At 36.9% G+C, this 26,838-nt stretch overlaps 1 long non-coding RNA gene across 1 annotated transcript; it reads left to right on the top strand.

The window, feature by feature from the left end:
* Window positions 1–26,468, top strand: LOC115945737 (uncharacterized). The gene is made up of 7 exons (XR_004079988.2): window positions 1–40; window positions 1,317–1,358; window positions 10,004–10,159; window positions 10,759–10,830; window positions 11,893–11,954; window positions 14,318–14,484; window positions 23,804–26,468. It is a non-coding gene; the product is annotated as an uncharacterized lncRNA (long non-coding RNA).
* The last annotated feature ends 370 nt before the right edge of the window (window positions 26,469–26,838 follow it).

Here is a 26,838-nt window from a genome sequence, read left to right on the forward strand (position 1 = left end):
GTAAGAAGAGAAAGACAAGTTTGCACAAAAAAACAGATAGGTAAGTAATATTTTCATATTTTTTTCCTTATCTTTTATTATTATTGTTGTTGTTGATATTTACAGTTAAGAAAGGAAGAAATGCTCTGTTCGGCCAGACCAGTGGCCCATCTATCTCAGGACTATTTCTTTGAAGTGCCACAGGGAAAGACACTTGAACTGTGCAGTTCCAGCAGCCCAGTCACCCTCTGCACCTTGACATCCACAGCTGTGGCCATAGCTGTTTTAGGACTAGGCAGGCTTTTAATCCATTTAATGACACTTTGTTTTAAAATACAACATCTATAGCTATGAGTTTAATCCTCTCAAGAATGCAAGTACGGTAAAACAATATTAAAATTCAGTGTTCATAAGTCTAATTAAAGAGAGTAGTACTTAGCACCTTTCTGTATTCTAAGTAAAGTATTTATGCAGTATCACATGGTCAAGCACTTTGACTTACAAGTTACATGTTTTTAACAAGGTCAAGCAAATTATTTAATAATTTGAATTTTGTAAGTATTTAGTCTTAGTATAGATCAGAAGCATGAAGCCAAATTACAGTTCCTTTTGGCAGATGTCTGTTTCTGATAATTACTCTTTTAATATTCTCTTTGGGCTACCTGGTAAAGCTTCCTTATTCTTAAAGGCACAGAAGAAGCTAGATGCTCAGTGCTTCAAAGGTAGGTAAAACATGCTAACACACAAAAAATACCCAAATTTCAGTGAGCTCCACAGTATTTCCAGTATGTCTTGCTTCTGAATCCCTTTTAAAAAGCTACTGTGTATTGTGTGTGGCTAGTTTTGCCCAGTTGTTCAAAAAGGATGCTAAAGCAACAGAGAAAGCTTGCTTCAGGTACCACAGCTATAGAGGGTCCCCGAGGCCATGGGATCTGAACTAATGTTTATCACTGCATAAGGATATGACATCCATCTTGATTTTCACTTAATACACGGTTTTGGAAAATCATTTGACAGGATATTAGACAAGGATCTCTCTACTTGGACATCTTAGTTCATGATTCTGGGTAGCACAGAGCACAGAAGTGTCAAAATGCATTGGTTTTAAGTTGCCATTATTCATATATGGTTTTGACAATGAAGGCATTATTATATCAGAGTTATTCAAGCATCATAATTAGGTGCCTCATCACTTTATAAAAATTATATCCTATCAATAATTGTAATGACAGTAAGATCTCATACAGGATATCTGTAGAAAGGTATGTGCATTTGAGGTTTAAACATAATCTAATATTTTTGCAGCCTGTGATAATTATTGTTATGCTTTTTTTCAGAGGAAACAAGAATTTGTACCTTGACTGTTCTGCAGCCTCCAGGTAGGTCCTTGCTATAGTTTGACAACTGGAACTGTTCTTGAGTCTTGTCTAGCACAGGAAGATTTTTGGAGAAAGGTTTCTCATTCATGATACTCACAGGAAACTGCTACTTAGAAAGGACTAGGCAACTACCAGTTTATCAGAGAAACCTTTTGAAAGCTGTGACTAATGGTACTGAAAACTTACATTTAGAAACATACATGAGCAAGTTGCAAGTTGGTTTTATGTTGCATGGAAGATTTTATGGAGCCCTTAATGTAGCACCTATTACTGCATGTTCCTCTCTTCATTTTCGCAGCATTAAATTAGCAAGACTGCAACAAATAGCTCAGATACTAACTAAATTAATACACTAAATTACTGAGAGAGCAATATGACAGAACTTAATGCTAGATAATCGTCTAATTTTCAGGGAAACATCCTTTGCATTATGTACCCAAATTTCAAATAGCAAGATTTGTAGTCAGCTTACAGTTATAGCAAAAAATGCTTGAACTAGTACTGTTCAGAAATTATTACTTGTAAAGGCTGAGTAGACATCTGCTTTCCAATTAAAACCAATTGTTTTAATTTTAAATATAATTAATCTGTGTTAGTAATGAAATAATAGATCAATATAATACAAACTGAGTTCTTAAAAGAATCTTAAAAATTCTTTCAGCCCATGTGAGAAATAAAACATTCTCATGCAAAGGTTGTTATTCCCGAATTAGAGCATTACCAGAACTGAAACAAGAAATCAGCAAAAATCATGGTGCTCAAAAACAGTTTAACACAGTTTAACATTTGGGGAATAAGTAATTCTTTAAAAGAAATGTTCCTTTTTTTTAAGGTGTTGTGTAGAACTGACTTTGAGATGGGACAGTTCTAGGCAATCACTTTAAATCAAACATATTTTACGCCATACAAAGAAAGTGGAACAATGTAGGGCCTGCACCGTTTCTGTACACAAAGTCCTCCAAATCAAAGCCTGCTGCTTTTTGTGGAGATTAGTTTCAATTATTCAAGTGCAAAAGCTTGATACCTCATTTGATATAGCTTTTCATTTTGTTCTTGTGTTTATGTGTTATCTCACATCTCCCTAAAATTGCAAACAATACCTTCTACTACTATGTTCTTTATGTATTCTGTATTTTTTAGGGGTTTAAATTCTAGGAGCTAGAAACAGAACCATGAAAGAAGCATATGGATGCTAAGAATTTCTGTTTTCACCTGTAACATCAAAATCTTTTCAAGCGGTTCAATAGCAGTGAACCCACAACATATGGATTATGAAATACAAGTCATACATGTACATATATGTACATATACTATTTCTCCAGGGGGCAACTTTAGAAAATGTATGTGCTATTGATGTTTTGGAAGTTTTATCTGCCATTAAAATGTCAATCAAGTCACAATGGTCAAGATTTTCACAGATTGTTCTTAGGTCACCAAGTCCTGATCAGAAATCAATAGTTTTTAGAAGCTCTGAAGTCTTACTGATTTCAGCATGATACAAACATTCATAGATATTTACATTTCCAGAGATATCAGCACTGTAGGAAGATATGTGTGCTTTGTGCCCCATAAAGGAAGGAAATTGGGAGCTGTGTTTCCCAGCCGGTCTTTTTCACTGAAAACTCTTGGGTTCTCATCCCTTTTGCTGTAAAGCAGCCTCTTACTTTACTTAAAGTTACAAGATTTTGCTATGTACAAACTATTGCAGTGTTGCAGTTAAAAAAAAATGAAAAGAAAAGAACTCTGTTCCTTACAAAGTGCTTTTACCCACACAATTCTTCAAGGAAACTGGTACTGGGTTTGTCCATGGAAGGCACATGCTAGGATATATATGTGTGTGTTGGGAAGGCAAAAAGAAGTCTACTTTTCATATTTAATGCTCAGTGAATGTTAATGTATTATACAGTTACTTTATGTAACTTTATGTAGTTACTTTATGTTCTCTCTCTGTATCACATATCATTGATTTCCCATAAGCTAGAAGTGTACTTCTGTCAGCAGCCTAAGGTTTGCTGCTAAGGTTTTTTACCTTTCTGCCAGATGGTTTCTGCTCAATTCTAAAACAGAACCAACGGAACCCAGCCCTACATACTGATCTAACCTTAAACACAAGTCTTCTCATTTTATCCCCAAGTTAAGCACAGGTCAGTGGCATACATTTCTGCAGTCTTGACAGATGCAGTAGGTGATTCCTTAAACAAACACAAACCTAAGTAGAGGCAATATTTGCACAGATAGCTATCAAGTCAAACAAAATAAGCCCTCCTTTCATTACTGAACACAGTGCAATAGGCACTCTGAACAGAAACACGTTTCTTCTGGTATTTCAGCCCTAGAACATACTGAAGGATCCCCATGGCCAAATAAAGTAAGTTGAAAAACCATGCGTAATGAAAAGCAGGATATTATCCTGTTTGTCACTTTTATGGGGTCACATGCTTTCTAATGTTAAAGCTGGATCATATAGCACTTCAGTCACACAATAAGTAAGTAAACACTGAATCGCCCCTCTTCCTGTCCCTGCTCCTTCCTCCCTGGCCCTCAGAGGAACAGGGGAAAGAGCAAAGGAAAAGGGAAAAAAGACAACTTATATTTGCTAGGATTTAGCTTCTGGCAAGAGACATTATAAGGAATTCATTTCCTGGCACATAATTTACATGTCCAGTCCTCCCTCCCACTCCTTATTTTTTCTCCCACCCTTCCCCCCTATTCCCCCTCCAAGCTGTCTTCTCCCTCCACAGCATTTGCTGCAGTTTCCTGCCGTATGTTTGTTTTCTATTTTCATATCCATGGGAAAGGAATCTGCTGTAGCACAGGGCAGCTATCCTGCCTGTGCCTGAACCGCTGCCACTGCCACCTTTAGCTTCGGCCACAGGTATTTGGACTTCATTAAGTGATGGTGAAGCTTTGAGCAGATGACAGTCATTAAGTTTTAGCAGAGTCAGCTGGAGAAATCTCTTCTTGTCTTTGAGGTTTTTGCTTTCTGCTAGCAAGCTGCAGACAAATAAAATAATTTTCAATTTTAAATATTTAATCTAAATCCTGTTTTAGGGTTTTATTTTGGGGAAAAGACAGTCATGTCCCTCTTGCTCATTAAAGGGCTCTCTGTTGTGTATCTTTGATGCTGCTTTGGGCAGCTCTTCTACTTTGATCCTCTTAGAAATAGGCTCATTACAACATCCACCTCGCAGAGTAACACTTCAAAGAGCTTTGCGAAGGACAAAGGAAGGAATTTAGAAACAGAGCCAAGTGGCTCTCAAGTATCTTGACTAAATTAACTTTGTATTAAGAGTTACTGGCCCAATTGCAATGTTGAGAGGAGGAAACAAAGAAGTGACGCTGTGTGCTTCTTTCATGTGTTTTATATCAAATTAATAAACACACTTGAAATTTTCTAGGACTCTCTGCCTTAACTTTTGCTAAACTAAGCAGCTACACAGTTGTCGCATCAAACTCGCTCTGGAGTTGTTATAAAGGTGGACTGACATTACTACTTGGTTTATATTGTTCAGAATGATAAAGCCAACATTAATCAACCAGTGAGATTAACAGAGGCAATAAGCAGTTCTCAGAATAGCAGTAACTATGTACATTTCCAACACTCTTAAATCTATTATAACTCTAATGATTAGGATTATTGGTCATCCTCCCATTTAATGTCATTACTTCTGATGTGTTTGACTTAGGATTTCAGTTAGGAAGTCATTACCATTACAATATATTATTTGTACTATGTACTTTAAGCACAAGTCTCAGTGCTGTACAAATACAAGCTACTTAAGTGGCCTTGTCCCAGTGAAACTGCAATGACCATCAGAAAGCTCAGCTGATGGATGCCCTGACTGTCATAGTCATGCTGCCTAATAAGAGTGTGTAAAGCAGTCTGGCCCTTGTACATGACTGTGAGCTTAGACTCTTGGCTCATATTGCCATAATCCCTGCCATGAGAAGGGCTCTTTCCTTTTGAAATATCAGATGACCTTAGTTTAAGTGGTAGTGATTCTTGACATAAACCCTTTGCATGTGCTGTAAGTCAAATGCAGATGTCGTTCATTACCCTAACCACTGGAACAGCCTTTGAAAAAATGTATATTGGTCTCTCAAAAATTTAAGTTCACTTGCAAGTTCTGATTTTACTATTTATTCTACCTTTTGAACACCTTCACCAGAGCATAATTTGCCTGAGGTCCCAGTAACATATTCTAATCCTGGCTTAGTTAGGCTTGAGCCATTCTTAGTTTAGAAAATTCTTCTGTAACTTGCAGGTGTTTTACAGTACCCAGTATTATAATGCAAGTTGTGCATTCTATTGTGAAAGTATAGTAAGAGTGGAACAGAGAAAAAACACCAGGAATCCTGCACCTCTTAAGGGCCAGGATGGAGGGTTCAGATGGCTGCCATTCATCAGGCCTAAGCCACGTTCATTATGTGTTTTATTGCTCTGTAAGAACTGTCATAGTCCCTTGCCCACACATACTTCTTCTCTGTCTTCTTAGCAGTCCTTGAAATGTACTTATGTGTCTCCCTGAACCATAAATTTCCCTCTTGCAGAGAGTTATCAGTGAGTTTAATCAATGAACTCTGATTTTATTAGGAAAAAAAAGAGCTGTATAAACTTTTGCTAATATATAAAATGTCATTCAAAATAAAGAAAATCAGAGCTTATATGAATTTGGTCTACACACATGTATTCCTTTGTTAAACATGAAGTCAATGCTAACATAATTTCAAATTTTTCTTCATCTGGGTTCATCAGGACTCACAGGATTTCCAGTCTGGTAAAGGAAAACAGAGAGTAAAATTGTGACTTTGATCCCAAAGGTGACTAAATTTAAGGTAGAGCATTTGGGGACCAAAAATGAAGCTATTCATTGACTTACTCATTTCACTTATTGAGGAATTTACTTCCCAGCCACTCCAACCCCTTATCAGCCTACCTAGCTGAAAGATATGGTGATCAATGAACTGCTTCAATTTTGTGAACAATGTATTAACAGTTGTTAAATTGGAGATTCAGCTACTATTTTGATGTTACTATGTCCTGTGGCGGCAGCATTCTCCCCAGCAGCATCTCTCACTCTCTGGTTCTCATCTTTGAAGTTATCATTTAAATCTTTAATCTAAGATTCTGAAGAAAATATTAACAGACTGTACATTTCATCCACAACCTGTATTGCAAATTGCACCTAGCTTCATAAGCACTTGTTTCACATTTTCTGCTACTCTTTCTGTTCATTATTTGATTTATTTTTCCCCTCATAAGATTTCTTGCAAATAATTATGTGAGGTAACCATCTATGTAGCTGCATCACATTCCTTATATCCTTCTTGTGGTAGTTAAAGTAATCACATACTGGTTGCTCTACTGTTATGTCTGTTCTTATAAGTAAATTATAGGATATATGTAATCAGCCTGCTCTTAATATTTCGTCTGTGAAACCCAAATATACTTTGAAAGTGTTGTCTTAATTCTGTTAAATTCTGCTCAGCCCTAATTATCCTGAGTGTAGCTATTTTTTTTCCACCCTGTGCAATAGGTAGGAGGGCCCACTTGGTTACTTACCATTACTTCAAAATACATAACTCTTTTGGAACTGTTTGGAATTTCCAGAGCCCCTTGAAGCAGGCTTAAGTTTCAGGTTCATGATATCTCACCCTAAAGTTCTCCTTGTCCATTTCACGACTCCAGCAATGAAATAAAAGTTCTTCTCAGCATTGTCTGATTTGACAACTGGGACAAAATCTGATGACTAACACATCATTAGTTTAGTAAGAGATGGGTAGAAATCCTATCCATTCCATTAATAAGAAAGCTATAGTTAAAATATCTGAGTCAGTCTCCACTGAAGGACTTGACCTTACTCTGGGGTGGAGTTGGAGGGTTGCCACTGTTTTGGAGAGTTTTGTGCTGTCCTGGACAAGATACCTCAACATGATACTTTAATTTTCTTTTGCATTTTTCTCTTTAATGCAAACCATGTTAAAATCAGCCTTGTTTCTGAGCAATCAGCCTTCTGCTCAGAAGGCTGCTTGAGCTTTGTACTTCAGCCATAACACTGGAGAATCTGCCTGGCACAGGCAGAACCCACACTACAAGTTAGGAGGGAGGGAGTGCAAGAACCTGTGGTGTAACTTAGATAAGGTCTGTATATAAGTCCCTGCACGCTGAGTGAATAACAAAACCTTGATTTGACCACATCAATCTTGCTTTGAACATCTATTTCTGTATAAAGAGTTGAATCTTCTTTCTTTCAATAGCAGAAATGTCTACCTGGGATAAAGTCTACCCTTCAGGAGAATGGTCTAGAGCAGATCCCTGTTTCTGCTGCACCTGATTTCTAGAGGAATTTCCCAAAACAAAGGACAGGCTATAATGCAATTTTCTAAAACTTTCCAACATTTATTCTGGTACTGGCCAGAAAAATTATGAGCACTGACAGGAAGTCTCAATAGCAGTATTTTCTCCACCAGTATGTCACTGACAGGGCCAAGCAGTGTCAAATGGAGCCCTTTCATAAATGCAGTTATTCCTCACTATTTCATTCACATTTCTAGTGGCATGGGGATGCTGTCAACATTGTGGTTTTGATATAGCAGGGCACTAGCACAATGGTTGTTATGACCTTCTTTTGTGTAGGGAGGTATTCCTTTCACGGACTGTGCTAAGCAAAGCTAGATATCTCAAGATACTGTGAAAAATCCTTCCAGTCTTGAACTGACCTTTGTCATTTCTGTCTCTAAGTCTGTGGTGTATCTTGTCACAAAAACACTCAGAAGTGTCTGAACAGAACACTTGCTGACTGACAACTTGCCTTTAGGAAATAAACTTTTGTAACTAAACTCCTAGAAAAACCTCTTTCAGGGCAGCTGGAGGTTTACTGTCCTGATGGGCTGCATACTGTCTTGAGGGTGATTCTTTCAAAGTTGGCTCTTCATCTAAATTTCTCACTATTTTTAACACAGTGCAGTGACCTTTAGGCAGTGAAATATTGGTTTCATTCAGATCTTATTTCTTCTTCATTCTTCCCCCCAAAGTAGACCCTAATCTATATTTCAGCTTCCTTTTAGTACCTGTTTCAGGCATAGCCTCATGGAGAAATTGACTGAATTTTACAAAGTTGCATATCCAGAGGAACATCCATACCCAGCATATGAGGAAACCCAACTTTTGCTGATCGCTTTGGTTGGCCCATAATGTTCAAAAGCTCTCTGCCATGTTCAAGCAAATAAGATTTGACATGGAAATATTAGTTCTCACTATCTATTTCACTATCTATTCTGTTCTTCTTCTTCTCTATTTCATTGTCAACTGAAGAAGATCCTGTTAGGACAAATCATGCCATGCTTTGAAACCTTACCTGAAAGCTGAGATTGTACAGTTTGATTCCATCCTATTTTGAGCAATATACCAATCTCTGTGACATATTCAAAAGCAGCCAGTAATGGCTTATATTGCAGTATTATCAAATCCCTTGACTCACTGGGAATCTTGATCTTATATGAGTTTTTGTAAAAAGTATGTTATTTGCAGCCGCTGTCCTTTGGACATTTCTTCCTCTTCAGACCCCCTCATAAAGATGGGTAGATTCTTCAGCTGTAGCTGCTTTGATTGTGAAGGACCCTTACCAGCACTAGGAGTGCATCTAATTCATCATGCAGTGTCCTGGAATGTCATCCTTCTACAACATATAAATATATTTCTATTTTTAACACAGTTTATCACTTCCATATAAGGAGAAATCAAATCCTGACACATTTCTCAAAATTGTGACATATCTCTGGGAAATTGTTGCCTAACTAGACTTTTCACTTCATAGAAAGTTTCTCTCTCAAAATCTTAAGTGTATCGACTTCTGCAATTTTCAAAAGCTCATAGTGATAGGAATATATTCATGAAATTGGACTGCCTTCTCATGGGAATGTGGTTTATCTGTTTAGTTTCGGAGGAAAAAACACACTTGTTTTTCTCAGGGAGACTAAGAAATCAGAGGCAACTGTAAAAGACAAATAATGGAAAAGGCTGACAATGTGAGACTGGGGAGAAAGGAATGTACTAAGGTTTTTTTATGCCTTTAGTGACAGTCCTCATTTTACCCCAAAACTACTACTCATGTTTCTGTGGGGAACTATGTTCCCTTGTTTCTTTATGGCAGAAATAAAACCCAAATATCTGAGTTCTTTTCCAAGAAAAAGACTAAAATGTACTTTTTTTTTCTCTCTTTCATAAAATGCCATTTTAAGGCCTCTAAATAAATAGGTGTTATAAGCAAGCTAATATCATACAATACTATACAGGTGCTTGTGTTTACTATAGACTTCTGTAACAGTAGCCGATCCATTTGTTTCCCATTCATATCTTTTATAGGTTTCCATACTAGAGAGACTTTTTTAGCTTGTCTTAATTGCAGAGATTTATTAGGAAAAAGTTCTATTTTTAATACAACCTGTAATAAAAAAAAAAGAAATCCAAACATTTTACCATTTATTAGTTTAAGAAGCAGCATACTGAAGTATTTATTTTTACTGACAGCAAAATAAAAATTAATCCTTTGGCAGGATGACAGATACCACTTGCAAATGTGTTCTGAAACTTCTCTATGGATTTTTCTTAAGTATTTACTGAAATTATCAATCATACTTCCTAGTCTATGGATCATTTGAACACCTAAGAAAAATGAACCTGGACAGATCCATAAAAATGGAATTTCAAAATGTTGTCTGCTACATGGGCTTATCAAGATTATATACAGACAGTGAATGCATTGTGCTTAGCTGGCTATTTTCTCAATGCAAGAATACAGGTAAGTATCTCATGGTGATGTAAATCGTGTATAAATATAGAAACCTCTAGTAAATGAAAATTAATTTTTGTCTATTAATTCGTGATATTTGGGGGTTCATGCAGTTTGGTACAGGCAGTATGTCGTTAACCTTCTAAGGTACGTGAAATGGGATAGCTCACATCCTCTGGGGTTACTGTGCTATTTGCATGGTTGTTGAGAAATAGATGAGATAGTTGAGCTTAATGAGATGGTACCCTCTGTGCCTAGTCCTGCTGCCACCTGTAAGACCTCTAGGTTCCTCCGACTGCTGTGGGGTCAACAGAACAATCACTGTGTCAGGCACTAGACAAAAAGTCAGACAGCTTCTTTCTGCAAGATGAAAAATGAGATGGCAGAGTTCAGCAATTAAGGCAGTGGTCAAAGAGATTAATGTGACCAAACTGAGACACTAAACTGACCAGACATAATTCGCAAACTACTATTACTCCAGATAACATGACAAAGTGCTCTGGCCCAGGGAGATCTATTTTTGATGTACTGGCATCTGCACAAGAAAACTGGAATTAATAGTCACATCATTTGTTTCCCACTCCCACCCCTCTTAAATTATTGTACAGGGCTCATGGGAGAGCAAGAAGCTTAATGCCAAGGCTGATGAAAGCTGACCCATTTCAGTTTGCATGTGACTGGTAAGATGAATTTTAGAGGAACTGTGTCGAAAAAGCCTCATGTTTCCACTCATGAATGCTCTACAGTTGATCTCTCAAAGACAGCAGGTGGGAAAGAGAGTGAACCTTTTATAATACGGTGGAACAGAGAGGGGCGTTTTCAAGCCAAATAAATAAGAAGATGAAAGCATGGTAAAGGGCACCTTTATAAATGCAGGTAACCAAGGGCTACGAACTCAGCTACCAAAATGAAGCTTTCTTTTTCTGTCCTTTTGGAACACCATCAGCTATACAGCAAATGGCACCTCACTAAATGCAAAGCAAATTTGCTCCTGGTCCACACACTGACTGTGAGTAACTAGTAGAATGAGGCATAAGATATTTTAATCAATTTAATGAAAGTGTGTGAGGTAAATTCTTTACCCTGAGTTTGAAGTATTGATATGTTCCTTTTTCCAGCACTGTGTGGAAATTAAATTGATATCAGTGTTAAAGTTGTGAACAATGTGTACCTAGCTTTCTTCTAGCAGCTCCAGTCTCAAAACTACACAATAACTACTGCTTGAAGGCTTGGCAAAAGCTGATGTGGTCTGCCTCTGGAATTTCTGCACTGAAGCTGTTGTTGACTGAACAGATACATCTTTTCCTATCTGCATAAATGATACAGAGTAATTATATTGGGGTTTACATCAGCTTAGCTAAATTGGTTCATCATTTAAATCAATGCAAGATGTTAGAAGCTGCCCTAGGTTTCAGTACCAAAGGTCTTGTATAGTGCTTGCTCATGGCCCTATGTATCGGCCTAGATATGAAAGGCCACTATACTTGTAAGTGACCATTGTGAATTAAACTCAGGTGAAAAAAACTCAGAAATGCTGTCCAGAATTTGCTAAATCTCTTTTGCACAAGAATGATATTGCTCTGAAGTGGTCCCATGTTACTACTATACTGTTTGTTGTCAGACAGTAAATGGTTTGTTGTCTATTTTTATTTTTCCCCTCCTAAAAACCCGAATTTTAATGGCACTTTCTGCCTGGAATTTCTTGTTCTTTAGACAAAATGGTATCTTCTTTCTCTCCTTAGCAGGTACAGCTGCAAACACTGTTCACTAACTGAACATATGTATTTTCCCGGCAAGATGACAGGTACGTCTCAGAATGGCAGACAAGTGACTTCTCTATATGTGTGTCTAAATGATATTTTCTTTCCTATTGTTCTGCTCACCTTATGTAGCTGCATTTGTGAGATGCAATGTAATGCTGTTTCTCATCAGTTCAAACATGGGATCAGCCCTGCACTAACCATGGCCATGTATCTCCCAGGCAGCTCACAGACAGGCTGAACTCAGGCTATTTTAGAGCCCAGTCAGACAGCACTCACATGAGCCTGCAAAACTCTGTGTAGGATTTAACCTTCATTATGTCAAAGGGGCCTTTGAATATTCATTTCTTTTCAGAAATAATGGTTCTGAAAGTTCCCAGCGTTGGCTATACGGTAACATTTTGCTCCCACTAGTCTCACCTATAAAGATGAAGGTCAGGATCGAGTGGATGAGTTGATTGTAACACAATGTAGTGTCTACTGGCCTATTTTTACCCTTAGAAACAGCTAGAACCCTCTATTCACATTTTATATTCATTTATGCCTATTTGCTAAGTAATTCTTTTCTTCTTCATCTTTCTATACCCTGACACCTTAATCTTGCTGACATCTTACAATAGTTAATGAGAAACAGCTCCCTGTCTTTTCGTTACTTGCTTTTCCTCTCTTAACACTAAGGCATCAAATGATAGTTTACTTTGCAAGACTTGAAAATGTTGTGTTGTACTTCTCTTTTGAAGAATACATATATATTAACAGAGCTCAAACCAAGAACAATAATGACAGCCTCATAAGCATGATTACTAGCTGAGACACGAGTACAGACACTCTTGAATATATCACCCAGGTATTATTTTCAGCTCCAGACCTGAAAGCAATTTCCATATTTTATAGACAAAAACATGACACCTATCTCTAGGAGAAGCAAAACCTATCTAATATCTTTGGAAACACAAAACAGCTTCTAAGTAGAAGTGTTTTTGCTCTATGACTGAAATAAAGAGTGTCTCATTAAAAGAAATCCTAACTCTACATGGATTAAGGGAACTTCTTTTTATTTGAAGAGGGAAGACTCTTGGATTATGCTAGTGTGCCACAGAATCATAGAATAGTTAGGGTTAGAAAGGACCATATACAAGAAAGATCGCCCGCTTCTTCCAGATTGGAATCAAGCCCAGTGACATCTATTCTTCAAAGGTAGTATCCAGGTTGTGAACTCAATAGCCTCTCTATGCATAGTGCTTTTAAAATCCTGTGGAAACTTTGACTGCAGTGTGCCAGTGGATGCTGGAAAGGGACTCATAGCAACAGGACAAGGGAGAATGGATTTAAAATTAAACAGGGGCAGCTCAGGTTAGATATAAGGAAGAAGTTCTTTACTGTGAGGGTGGAGAGGCACTGGAACAGACTGTCTGAAGAAGTGGTAAATGTCCCATTTGTGGCAGTGTTCAAGACCAGGTTGGATGAAGCCTTGGGTGACATGGTCTAGTGTGAGGCATCCCTACCCACGGCAGGGGGGTTGGAACTAGATGATCTTAAGGTCCTTTCCATCCCTAACCATTCTATGATTCTGTGATTCTAAGTCTATATCTTTGTACTACCAGCACCTATGGCAAACAGTAAATCTGTCCAGACTCAGGGCCTGCACCAGTAAGACACCTTCTTGATCTACTGATCTCACAGCCTGATAAAAGTAAGCCTGACCAGTCAAAATTGCTTTAGGCAGTTGCTTCTCAGGTTCAGATGGGAAGTGCAATATTCTATTTCATTCTTTTTCAGAAACTGATGGGAAGGACTCTCCTGGTGATGAGTTGAAACTTTTTCTGGATCTAGCATGTTTATTTCACTGACTTTTTTCTCTTTCTTATAGTATTGACAACTTTTCTTGATGCACTCTTCTCACTTGTTTTGTCACAAGATGTTTAGGCTACCCAGAAATAAGCACCTTTTATATCGTCATTTAAAGTTTTGTCACTTAGAAAAATCAGGTCTGAGAAAAATCTAGTAGTTCCTTCTAATTTTAGCATGTTCGCTTTTCTAATCTAATTATTCTGAGAGACACTATTTAGAATAAGATGCTGAATAGCAACAGGCATGAAACTTATGCTGTCTGGTAGTTTCAGCTGGGGCTTCTGTGGTGATTTGCTGTTTGCAGCTGTCCTAGTTCCAAGCAATAATATATTTTATGTTCCTGTATCTTATTTCTCCTTGAGTTTTTCTCACTGTTCTTGAAAAAACAGTAAAAAACTTCTTTGATAAAATGAACCTCTACATGAACTGTTGTTTCAAAACCAGTTTCTGAATATCCTGGGCTAACATACCTTTGTGGTCCTTTAGAAGAGAAAGTGTTCCTAATTGAATCCATTTCTCTTTTTTTTGGTTTTGTGTGCATGTTTATTTTTTCCAGGTTATTTGGCTTACATGTCAAATAGGGTCTCGAAACAACAGAAAACTACTCAAGACATAGAAGCTCTACCAGCCCACTGATGGTCAATAGTCCTTCAAAAGCTGAAATTCACTGCAGAAGTTAGGAGTTTACCTCAAAGCTGGACAGTGTATCACAGTGACTGTCACGTGAGTAGGTGCAAAGCTCATCACTGATAAAACTCCTCTACTTTTATGTTTTCTCATTTAGATTCAGGTGACTTTCATGGATCCATAGTATATATAAAAAAAGTCTTTGGTAAGGATGAAGCACTGACTGAATTGTTAGCATGCTGGTATGGCTGATTTTGAAACAAATTTGCACTGAATACTTCATTCATCTACCAAGAAATTATCTTAAACCTGGCCTTGAACACAATGATTTGTGAGCTTCAAATCTAAGGAGAAACATACTGTAGATTAGGACTAATTAAATGCCTCCTTAAATTCTTGTTTTGCTTTTACCTGCAGGCTAACTCAATTCTTCTTCCTTCTGGCCAGAATGCATTCCAGTGAAGGAAAAATTTATTTCCTGAAACTCTGCTGCCCTCAGCAAGTTCTAATAGCTCCAAATTATGTGGAAGTATCTCTTTTCTTATTGATATTTCTCCTTTAATCTTACTGAGTAAATAGATCTGCACTATTCATTTAGGATTTTTATTTTTTTTGTAAATATAAATTCTATATTACTACCCCTGTTTGGGTACTTAACGTTATTCCAGCTGTCAAGGATTAAACAAGGAAAAAAAAAGGTTATGTATTCTTTCTCCTCAACCCTGGTTTATAATTTACTTGAATTTATAAAGCCTTGCAAACTTCAGATACTTTTAGTGATGACTGCTTTAGTATTTTCTTAAAACCTTTTAACATTTCACCTTTACATTCTTCAGACTGTGACCTTTAGCTTTCTCTGAACATAAGAATTAATTCTGCCTCTCCAACTGTCAAATTTCTCTGTCACCAGCATCCTACTTTTGTTCCATAATGGTCCTAGTAATGTTTTTTTTGATAGTTTGCTTATCTTCATACAGATTTTCTGAGTGTAGATATGAGGAGCTGGGAACAACTCCACATATGCATTCAGGTCTAACAGTATGAGCTACCTTTAGTAACCTGTCATACATGTGAGAGCTTTTGCACACTTCAGTTATTCATATAAAAGCAACATGCCTCTACTGCATAGTATACATTATCATTTGGGTATTTATTGCTAGGCATGTGAGTGATGCTGATCAACCATTCTTCCAATGTCACTTGACTAATGTCTTGAAGTTTTTTCAGCTACATTTTTCCTATTATCTGGGACTTTCACCTTGATTTTCCTTTTCAACTTTAAGAAAAGAGTAGTGCCAATATTGAACTAAATCTGAACATAATTCAGTGTTTGAATCTCTTCCTTATTCCTTGCATTCAGATCAGGCCAGGATTTAGAGTCTGGTAATGTTTAAAGGTTAAAAATTGAGACATTACAAGTGTCCTCTTTAATGTAGCAGTTAATGAAACATGACTGTTGTTCTTCTACAATTCACTTCTTTATTGCTAGATTCATCTTACAGTAATTTCCTTGATATATTATATCCTGATTAAAAAATCCCCAACGTATAAGCTTTTCAAGGTTCTCTTGCTCCCTTGTTCATTCTTTATGTCCCGATTTTCCAGAAAGAAAATAGCTGACCACCTGACCACACAAATACAAATGAAAAAAACCCAAACTTACATAAAAGTAGTGTTAAAGAAAATATTCTGTGTAATAGAGAAGTTCCTTGTAACTTCTCCCTTAGGCCACTTACCCCTTTTTCCTGTCTCCAGAATCATCCTTTACATCCTTTACTCCTACTTTTGCATATTCCTGAAACAAAAGCCTCAAAAGCTGTGGTAATATGGAAAAGTGTCAGCTCTAACAGTACATCTGCTTGGGATACAGCAGTTTTCTTCCTCTTCACAGGAGTATAATCTAGTCTTTTTTAACAATACAAATTATTTTCAGAGAAAGATGTTAAGGAGAACTGAACTTTCTTCTCTGTTTTGAATTCATTTTGTTAGAAAAGGTGAATTGTAGGATTCTCTCTGTCATCCATATAATCAAATTCTCATTTTCTCTGCATTATCACAGTATCATCTGCAGTTGGATTTGCCTCCTCAGACATATATATTTCATGTTTCTTAATCATGTGTTATTCCTGTGGTCTGCACTGATTAATTTGCAGTTTTTGCTGTAATACTAAGGTTTTCTTGCACAAATTCTTTAAGAATCTTAGGGCTTTGCAGTTACTCCTGTTTGAACACATGCAATTCTGAGTGTATTCTCTTTCTATGCTGTCTTTTCTATTTTCCAGTTCCACATTTGCATTAACCATCCTAACTTTTTCTTTATGCCTAAACAGTTTGCCCCGTACAGCATTCCAGTGGAAAGACTGGAGTTCTGACTTACTACATCACAGTAGGCCAAAAACATCTGCTTTCTGTTCTCCACTCACCAAATTATTCAGAAATCAATCCAATTCTGTTTATAGTATGTAAACTTACCAAAAACATGATTTAGGAGTCTAATTCATGCTCTCCTAGATGGCAAAGCTGTCAGGCATAGATTTTTTAAAGGTATTAAGTGTCTAAATATTTAGCAGGACTGGTATTTCATTGTGTCTAGGTGCCTAACTCATTGATTTCAGTGTACTTTCCAAGTTTCCTGCAGCGAACTTTGAGATTATTGGACATTCAGGCATCTTTCAAAAACGTTGCCTTTGAAAGCTGGAATTTCAGTTTGCTAAGGCTTTTCTGTAATATCTGCAAATTCTCTTTGGTTTAGTGAGAAATCGCTGCACAGTAAAATTATTTTGTTCACCTCTGCCAAGGAACCTAGTTAATTCACATTTATTTTAAGAAACATTAAAAAAAATAGTTTGTTATTGATTCTATACAACTTAATATCAAATTTTACCTAAAAAAATTTCCACTTTAAGGTATCTTCATGGTCTGGATATATATTGCCTCTGGTCTGGCTATAGAGGATTTTTTAAAATATAAGTCAAACACATATTGTTATACAGATCATATAAAAATATACTGTCTGATGAGGTATTATCAGGAACTTAACCACCAAAGCAATAAATTACAGCAGGCATAACAGTGAAAATCTCAGAATAAAAACAAAAAAATTGTACATTAAAATAAAGCTGCAACAAGCCTCCCAAAATGGATAAAGAAGAGCCACAGTTTTGTCCTTCTCAGAGAGGGTAATTGTTCTTCAGTTTAGGCAGAAAAAGTACTATTGAATGTGAGTGCCCATCTAGGGAAATGAGGTTAGCAATTGCCAAATGAATATTATGTACTGATAAATCAATACAAAAATGAGTTACAGAAGTTCTTCCACAAGTATAATCCATCTTACTTTAAACTTGTCTTCGAGTTTATGCACTGCTGTTGATTATGTCTTTCACAGGAAGAGAGGAGACTGGCCATATTCTCCCGATTCCTTTCCATGACTCATTTACCCACATATTGACTTATGTCTACAAAGTGCTGATTTATGCAGATGCTCCTTTGCTGGCATTGGCATGTAAAGAACAGATTACAATAAAACAGGATTTTTAAAGTTAGCTTTTATTACCTGGGAACTGCATTTGTTCTGGTTTTCTTCATGAATTTCTGTTTGTGAAAGTTTTTGAGAATTGTGATTTATTTTAGTTTGGCAAGAAAGTGAGATAAAAACAAAGCCTTTCAAATGCTTTGAGAAATGGGGCAGAACAGAAGCAGATATTCTTCCTGTGGGCAGAACTTACTGGATGACCTTGGTCTTGGTCTTCATGCAAGCTTCCATTTAAAGTTTTGTTGAGAGAAACAGGTTCCAGTAAATGTCATAATTTAGCCAAAACAGCTTATTTTGCTAAAATTAAGATCAGTTGAAAACATCCTGGCCAGCTCCAACAGGAACACAGAAATTATACCATGTTGTTAGCCTGGTTTGCAGTCTGCTGACTTCAGTTTGCTTTTATGTTGTTTAAACATCCACACAAGAAATGTGCTGCTGCTTCAAGCTCAAATCATCAGGAATGCAAAGGAAGAAGCTGCAGTTTCTCATCAGGTCCTTTCTTCGTCAGTCCTGCCAGGTGGCTGGCTCTGTTCTGCTGCTTCCAGGGGTTTTTCTGTCTCTCTTTCCTATACTGCTAGCTGCTAATTGATCCCCCTTGCAGTATTTTTCTCAGCTGCTGCTCCTCTCTGTTCACTGATCTCAAATATTGATCCTGGGACCCCTTTTTGCTGGTCACCTGCAGCATCCAGACAGCTATGATCATGGCAGCACTGTCCATTTCACAATGCATCTTCTGGAGATGGCTCACAGTTTGGTGAAGGCTCTCCTCTTTTCCCTATTTTCTCTTGTTTTGAGCTCAGTCACTGCTAATCCCCAGGACTGCACCCACCATTTCTTTTTTGGCTGGCAAAGAATTTCTTCCTCTCTTCATCTGTTGGTATCCATCCCAGAAAGACACAGCTGGAGCTTGAAAGTGATAATTCAATCCACATGTCCAACAGAGGAAGGTAAACGAATAGCCAGAGCTCATCAGTATGTTTTGGTTTTGAAAGTCACAGCACTTAGAGCTTTGAGTACACTGAATGTAGCCACAGTTTATCCCAATATCTGCTCTTATATGACACAGCAGGACCAAGGTATCGTTTCTTCCCAAAGCTGCAGAAACAAAATGTAGCACTTGCAAATGCAATGCCTAATTGTGAACATTCAAAGTATTAAACGTTTTGACAGCTGGAGGAGAAAACATGTCCTGGAAATGTCCAGGATTGTTATTCATAAAGTGATCCAATGAGTAGAAAATCTACTTACTTTAATATATATAAAGGTGAAAACTTGCATTTCCTGACAGAATCTAAATAGCATCTTCCCTTGGAAAGGAAAAAAGGCAAGTGAAAGAAACCCTTTCTAGGTGGTTATTATGTAATGACAAATGCTCTGATAGCCTCACTGTTAGATTTATCTGAATAACACTCAAGGCAGACTAGACCTCCCCTGACTTTAAGGGTCTTTGGGTGAGGCTCTTAACCATATAGAAAAGACAGCTTGACATTTGCATGCAATAAATTACCCACTCTGGACTTTATGCTGTTCCAGTCCTAAACAACTTCCCTTACATACACAGAAAGTGGCTGCACTGCCTGCTTGCACAAAGAGATTGGTCCATGTATGATCCTTCTTTCTCCCCATTCTATTACAAAAAGCAAATGAGCAGGCACACAGGCTACTTTTTATCCAGAAATGATAATGTGAAAAAGGAGTTATGCATCCTAGATACCTTGAAATATATTTACTACAACCAGCTGTCTGAGTAAGTATAACAGAGACCCACAAGAGAGTAGATGTTTAAACATCGAGCATCTGACGCTATGCCTTTGACTTACTTAACTGTGCTGCTTTGCTGAGTGGAAAATCTAGTTACTTGAATGTATAAAGAAAATGAAGACTTACATTTCATGACAGAATCTAAATAACATCTTATCTGTCCAAGTGAAAATCATGTCCATTACACTAGAATGGTTATGTACATCATCCTTCTAGTTTACATTGTTAGAGTGCTTTTACATCAAAGACGTCATTTTATCTCCCATCAGACATCCAGGGTTTTCTCTTGCAGCCTCTCCCTCCTCCTGCTTTGCCCTCACTGCTCATTGTTTTACTACCAGGTACTAGGAAATTGTAGCTATATTTTTTGATCTGCTTTTCACAGGTTGGAGTAAAATGTATTTATAACATGAGTAAATTCTTCATTTTAAAACATACAAAAGGTATTTCTTTATTCAGAAAACTGTCTGAACTTAGAGTAGCAAGTGTATTATTAGAAGCAAGGTTTCACCATAAAAGCTTTAAATGGTGTCTTAAAGCTTTTTAAATAGTGTGTTGTCTTTGTGGCTCTGTAAATCACTAGCCTGTTAGAGGTCAAAAGAGTATCATTTAGAGAAAGGTTTCATTCTTTGCAAGGGACACTGGTAAACCAAAGTTATATAAATAAACTGACTGCCCTGAGACAGTCATGTAGCAAAATATATCTTTGCTGTCAAATGCAGAGATGCTAATATGAAGACAGTGTCTATTGTTTTCATGCAGTGCTCATGGATAGTAGCATTTTATTGTGACAAAGTGAGGCTGGTGGATCATATATACCCAGTGGTTCTAAGTCTTTATCCAGAAATATCAGGAATTTAAAGCAGACTACCTACCATGGTGAGGTGCATATAAAAAGGAAGCATTTCTCAGAGTCAATAAGCACTTGCTCTTCTCATTCAAAATTTCCTTGGTTTATAAGTTTGACCTTAGGATAAGCACAGCAATCCAGTAAAGTGATTAAATATAATTATTTTTCTGTTTCTCATTCATATTCTCAATCTTTAGCTCATCTTAACATAGCTTCATAGTAGAGCAGTGTACCTTCAGAAATGTGTGTATATAGACATATATGTCAAAGGACTTGGCTGTGAAATATGACTTTCAGATGTAAGGTGTATAACGTTATCAAATATACTTCTATGTAAACCTCTAACAAATTAGTAATAAATTAACCTCAGGCATTGCAGTTTGGATCCTTGACTGCCCAACAGCTTTGCCAGTCAGCAACACTATAATGAGGATTTAAAAGTGTAACACAGGTGTCCTAAGGCTAGCTCAGTGAGGACAGAAACCTCCCATGGAGCAGAAGGGCAAAAACTCGCTTGATTTTGATTTTCAGTATGAATACAGACCGTGAAAGCGGAGCCTCACGATCCTTTTGGGGTTTGAAGTAGGAGATGTCAAAAGAGTTACCACAGGGATAACTGGCTTTTGGCGGCCAAGCATCCATAGCGATGTCTCTTTTTGATCCTTTGATATTGGCTCTTCCTATCGTTGTGAAGCAGAACTCACCAAGCGCTGCATTGTTCACCCACTAATAGGGAATGTGAGATGGGATTAGACCCTCATGAGACCGGCTGATGATGTGTTGTTGCAATAGTAATCCTGCTCAGTACGAGTGGAGCCGCAGGTTCAGACCCCTGGTGCTTGCACTTGCCTGAGAAGTCACTGGCACGAAGATACCATCTGCGGGCTTATGACTAAATGCCTCTAAGTCAGAGCCAGAATCCCTCCTAGATGTTTGATGTTGTGCTATTGCGACACTGGTTGCTTGAGGTTGACCCAGGAGATGACAGTCCTGTTCAGAAACATCCTGAATGACCAAGCAGCCTATTTTCCAACCAGATTTGCCTATCCCACATTGCCCTTAGTCATCATACTTGTAGTAAGAGGGGGTAAAGCCCTTCCCAGATCTTCGTTCTCAAAGCCAAGACAAGGAGTATTTAAGAATATGGAAACGTAAGTGGCTGCAATTGGTAATGCAGAATTCCAGATGCTTTTTAAACTCCCTTTAAAACCCCAGAACTGGGGTGAATGTAAATGCCTGATTCATGTGAGCGTTTAGGGACTCTTTCCTAGGCAAAACATGCAGGCATTAATTTGAATATGTAGTCTGTTTTTTCATAAGCTGGGGGCTTAATGCTGAAAGAAAGTTTTTGTTATCTGAGTTGATGGCCAACAGTCAAAGTTATTCTCTTGTTTCTGTATATTTCAGTCACTGGGAAACTGATGTATAACAATACATGGATGCACTGAATTAGAAAAGACAGTTTTAGAGCAGTGACATGTTTTTCTTTCATACAGTGCACACTCCACTGAGATATGTCAAACAGGCTGTAGGAGTGGTACATGCACTTGGAAAGGTTATCCTGTCCACTCTCTCTTTTTCTTCCTTCCCTCTTCCACTTGTCCTTTTGCATTCTTGTACTGTGACCAGAGAACAATTCAAAATCTTATCCAAATTTCACCCTAAAGCACCTATAATAGACTATAATGGCTTTAAACTTACACCCAAAGTTGCTTTTAGTTCTGAAATTTCCAGGAAAGACTGGATGATTTCACAGTGAAACTTCAGTGTCCTAAACTGCTCCTTTAAAGATTGTTTCCTTAACAAAATGTTCATATGTGCTTATAAATCTGTTTTCCAGGCTGAGACAAGGTCATTTGCAAACTAGACTTTATAAGCCATTTTAATTATTTTATTAAATGACATTTCAGAGATGCTATTTAATCTCACTAAGCTGTGTATTCAATTTGATTTGCAAATCTAGGGCAATATTCCTTTCCTATCCAGTTGTACCTATATAGACACTAAACATGTTCCTACCACTGAAACACTTTTCCCAGCTCTTCCACTGTGTCCAGAATGTAAAGGAAATTTATTTGATAGAATCATAAACTTAAAAGTCATAAAATAAACCTTTTTAGTCCAAATTTATTTTGCTAAACAGGGAAGAAATTTCAGGAAAAATTCCCTGTAAGATGTCCCAGTAAGCATCTATCCGTAACAAGATGAATCTAAAACTGAATGTATAATGGCTGTTCCCTCCAGAAGGCCCTTATGGAATACAGCTCAGTGTGCAAAAAGCACATTTGCAATGGTATGACTACATATCTATGCAACTATATGCTAAATGCAAAAGTTTCTGACATCAACAAAATTGTTACATTCAGGATAGATTTGGTCACAGATGACCACCTGATTGGATGACTGAACTTAGCCTTTCCACATACAGATATATGTATAATAATGTCTAAGAAAACTGCTCTTGGATCTGATCTGCCATTGAGATTACATCTTTCATAACATTTGGGAACTGTATGCTATTGCTGGGGACTGCTAGAAGAAAATGATGAGGTTTCTGAGCAAAATTTGGGCATAAACATTAGAAAATAACATCTGCTTCTGTTTGCAAATGACAAAATTAGAGTTCCTTAAAAAAATAATGAAAATATCTTCCCAAGCAAATATAACTTCATTTGGTTCATTGTAATTTACAAATGTAGCTTTTTAAAATTAATCTAATTTCAATATACTGCTGATTATGTATGTGTGTATGTGTATACACATATTTGTATATACATATCTACAAAAAGAGTAATCATAATGGATGATTTTTTTATTAGCAAATATGCAAAACTACAAAATCAAACATGAGTGAGGTGAGGTGTTTACGTGAGAAAGAGTATTCCAGGGTGAGAAATAACATGTTCAGTCAAGCAACCGTATCAGGAGTTTTCATGAGTCAAAAATCATCAGGTCACTCAATAAAATGGTTTTATAGAATGAAAGAGCTGAAATAATAATTATCATCATCATTTGCAATTATTAATTTTTTTTCTTATTTTCCACAATAACAAAACCAATTAATTATGGAATTTCACCTACCAAGATTTCACCGAGAAGGTGTTTCATTACAAAACTTAACAGAAAGAGTGAAGATCATACTTACTAGTTTATTAGAGAGGCTCCAACATAATGGAACTTCAATGCAATCAATTCCACCAATGTATTTCAAGTCCTACTTTTTGTTTGTATATTTTTTTTCTCATGTATTCTCTGTATTTTTTTTCTAGGATGTAAAATAAAGGTCTTCAAATCCAGAAAAAGTTCTCCACTCTCTGAGGAAATTAGTGCTTTTTAATCTGCCATTCATCACATCCACATAAGAACAAAGCGGATTTTCAGGTCAGATACCTCTCCTAAAAATCAATAAGGTGCCATTGAAAAGTTGAGTTTGAAAAGTATAGTAAAAATATCTGTATGTGAAATCTGTGTAAATGAGGTGCTTATACGTATGTGTACAATACCGAGAGATGTTTGAGCCTCTCTTCACCAACAGAACGCAAGTGGGTTCTTGCATGGGCTTGTATAAGTGATGGAAATGAAGTCATACAGAACTGAATTCATGTTTTTGCTAAGGAGATGTACAGAGTCTTTTTCTTTCAGGCAACTTATTCCTTGAGGTCAAATGCATCAAAATATATCGAAAAAGTGAGTAATACTTTATTAGGTTTTAAAAAATATAACCATCAAAAATAGACTTTCTAAAAGATTGTAGAAGTGTCACTGCAAAGCTGTGAGTACCTGGGCAGTGTGAACAAGATTCAGATGAGTTGTGGGAGTTGGTTTTGAATCATGATAATGAAAATGTTTGTTTGGAATTGACCTGGAGTATAAATAACTGATTTCTCAAAGGTAAAGCTTTTATAGATGAAAAAAAACAAAAACAAAAAACAAAACTGTTTTAATTTTAAAAGGAATCAATTATTGTAATGAAGCTACAAAGACTGAGCTGGTGTTTAAGTAATGGGAGTTTTCACAAGCAGATCACTCCAGACAAACATCAGGTTGGCTAAGAAGGCACTGGGCTGCTTTCAGGATTTTTTTTCCCCTAAGCAGTATAGCTTTAAAAAACAACTGTTTGGTGCCGGATTGAACCATTCTGTGAACTAAAGAGATGGGAACTGGCTACTGCTGCTGAAGCCTTAAATGTCCTTCATTTCTCCTGATCATTTAGACTTGTTTGGTTGCAGCCAGCTTGTGAGGCGTTTTGGCACTGAGTCTATTTCCACACTGTGGCATTTGTTTCCATTTTGGATCTAAACTTGCTCCAATTAAAGCTTGTTCCATGGTTTTCTGCTGCTCATAAATGCAGCAATTCAGGACTAATTTAATAATACATCTTTCTAAAAAATGCTGACTTATCAGGTCTGATTTTTCTCTATGTGTGTTGTTTCTGACAGCATTTTCTGATCAAAACTAGACTCTGTACTAAAGCATTGAAGCAGCTATATTTCTATGAATATCTTAACAGCATGTCTACATTCATCCTTTCCCAGATGAAGACCTGAAGCATGTCTCCCACATGGAAGGCAAATTTTATTTGTATCTATATATGTATATGTATAATCATGTGCTTACATATATGTACATATACCTCTAGACATGTTTCCCCAAATGAAAGATGAATCCTGATATACTCTACAAATAATTCTTATGTCGTGGGCAGTTTTCTGTACAAGAAATACAGCATGATTCATGTGCTCAAATAGATTTCACTTCCAAGTAGTGCAGATTCTTCAGTCCTTTGAAGAAGAATTCATGCTGTTAACAAAATACATTTAGGTTGGGTAAACTTACTTCCCGAGTTTCTTTTCTTTTCCTTGCTCTGCTAATTGGCAAAACAAAAAGCTTTTGAACAAAATATTTTCTTGACTTGTGAGCTTTTCCCCAATGTTCCCCTGCTCAGATCTTGCTCATCCTGCTTCAAACTTTCATAACTTAGATGGGAGTTAAAGACCCCACATATCCTGGCTTGCAGCATATAGTTCTCTGCATTGGCAGAACCACCATCAGGATCATGAAAAATGACATTCTTTCTCAGTAACTTTGTCATTTTTTTTCCTTTTTTTTGTTTTGTTTACACTTTGAGGATTCTCTTTCCCTGTCAATTGGCCTTGAAAAAGGTACAGGGAATTCAGAATACAGAAAATTCCATGTGGAGCAACAAGGAGAGAAGACAAAACAGCACTGCAGCCCTCCATTTTCTCTTGACTTCCCACGAAATGTGATACCAAGATCAAAGTTTTAGACTTGATAAAGCCCTCTGGAGACTTTATCCATTTTAGCAAAGGAACTACTCCCCTTTCCACTAACAACATTATATGGGAGAAAGCTCTTGGTTCTCTGGAACAATCAAGAATCTATTTATTTTAGAAGGGTGTATGTGAATAGATGTATGTATACACTTGCATAAACTACTTCTAAGCTGTCTCAGAAAACAAATCAGAATGATCAGTAGACAAGCAGCAAAAGCAACTCATTTCATAAAGAAAAAATAAAGTAGATCAAATACAGTGATAATTATGGGCAAAGGAAATTCTTCCTCAAATCTCAAAGACAAGACTGATATGTAGATTTTTCATATGGATTTGCTATATGAAGGTAGATGTCCATCTCTAGCTATGTGTAGGTGTTCTCAGTTTACTGTCATGGTGATTGTAGCATTTGTGTGTCATAACAGTTCTATAAGCCACATAACTGGCTCTGATTCACGGAAGTAATTAGCAAAAGATACTGACATAGTGAATGGTCAGAAGTTTTAATTTCTAATTCTTAAATGAATATGAGAAAATTCATGCTGCATAGAAAGAAAAGTCTAATAAATTGGGATAGAAGCATTCTTTCTTTAGGACTGTTAAACCAGCACAAATCATGGGCCAAATAAATACATGTAATTCAATTTCTTTCTCAGTTTGATTAGCTACAGCAACAGACATCTTAAGGGTGGTTTTCTTTGATTGTTAGATGATAACTGAGTCTATCAGAGAATTCACTATTAATTCAATAAAGCAGAAAACTGCTGAAAGAACCAACTGAGCCATCAGTTTGGGGAGTTATCTCAGATCACATTGGTGGCAAAATATGTGCACTATAATTGTCTCATGAGCATACAGCATTTAGAAGTAAGGCCCCATCATGGAGAGCACTTAGGACTGAGGGATAACCTGAAGGCTACATGTTTGCAGGCTTGGATTTGTTTCTCAGTCCCTTACCACTGTAATAAGTGATAAAAAATACTGTGAGAGCAATTTTGCATAATAACCCA

Source organism: Melopsittacus undulatus, chromosome 7 (genome assembly GCF_012275295.1).
Source record: "Melopsittacus undulatus isolate bMelUnd1 chromosome 7, bMelUnd1.mat.Z, whole genome shotgun sequence".
In the NCBI taxonomy this organism is placed as follows: domain Eukaryota; kingdom Metazoa; phylum Chordata; class Aves; order Psittaciformes; family Psittaculidae; genus Melopsittacus; species Melopsittacus undulatus.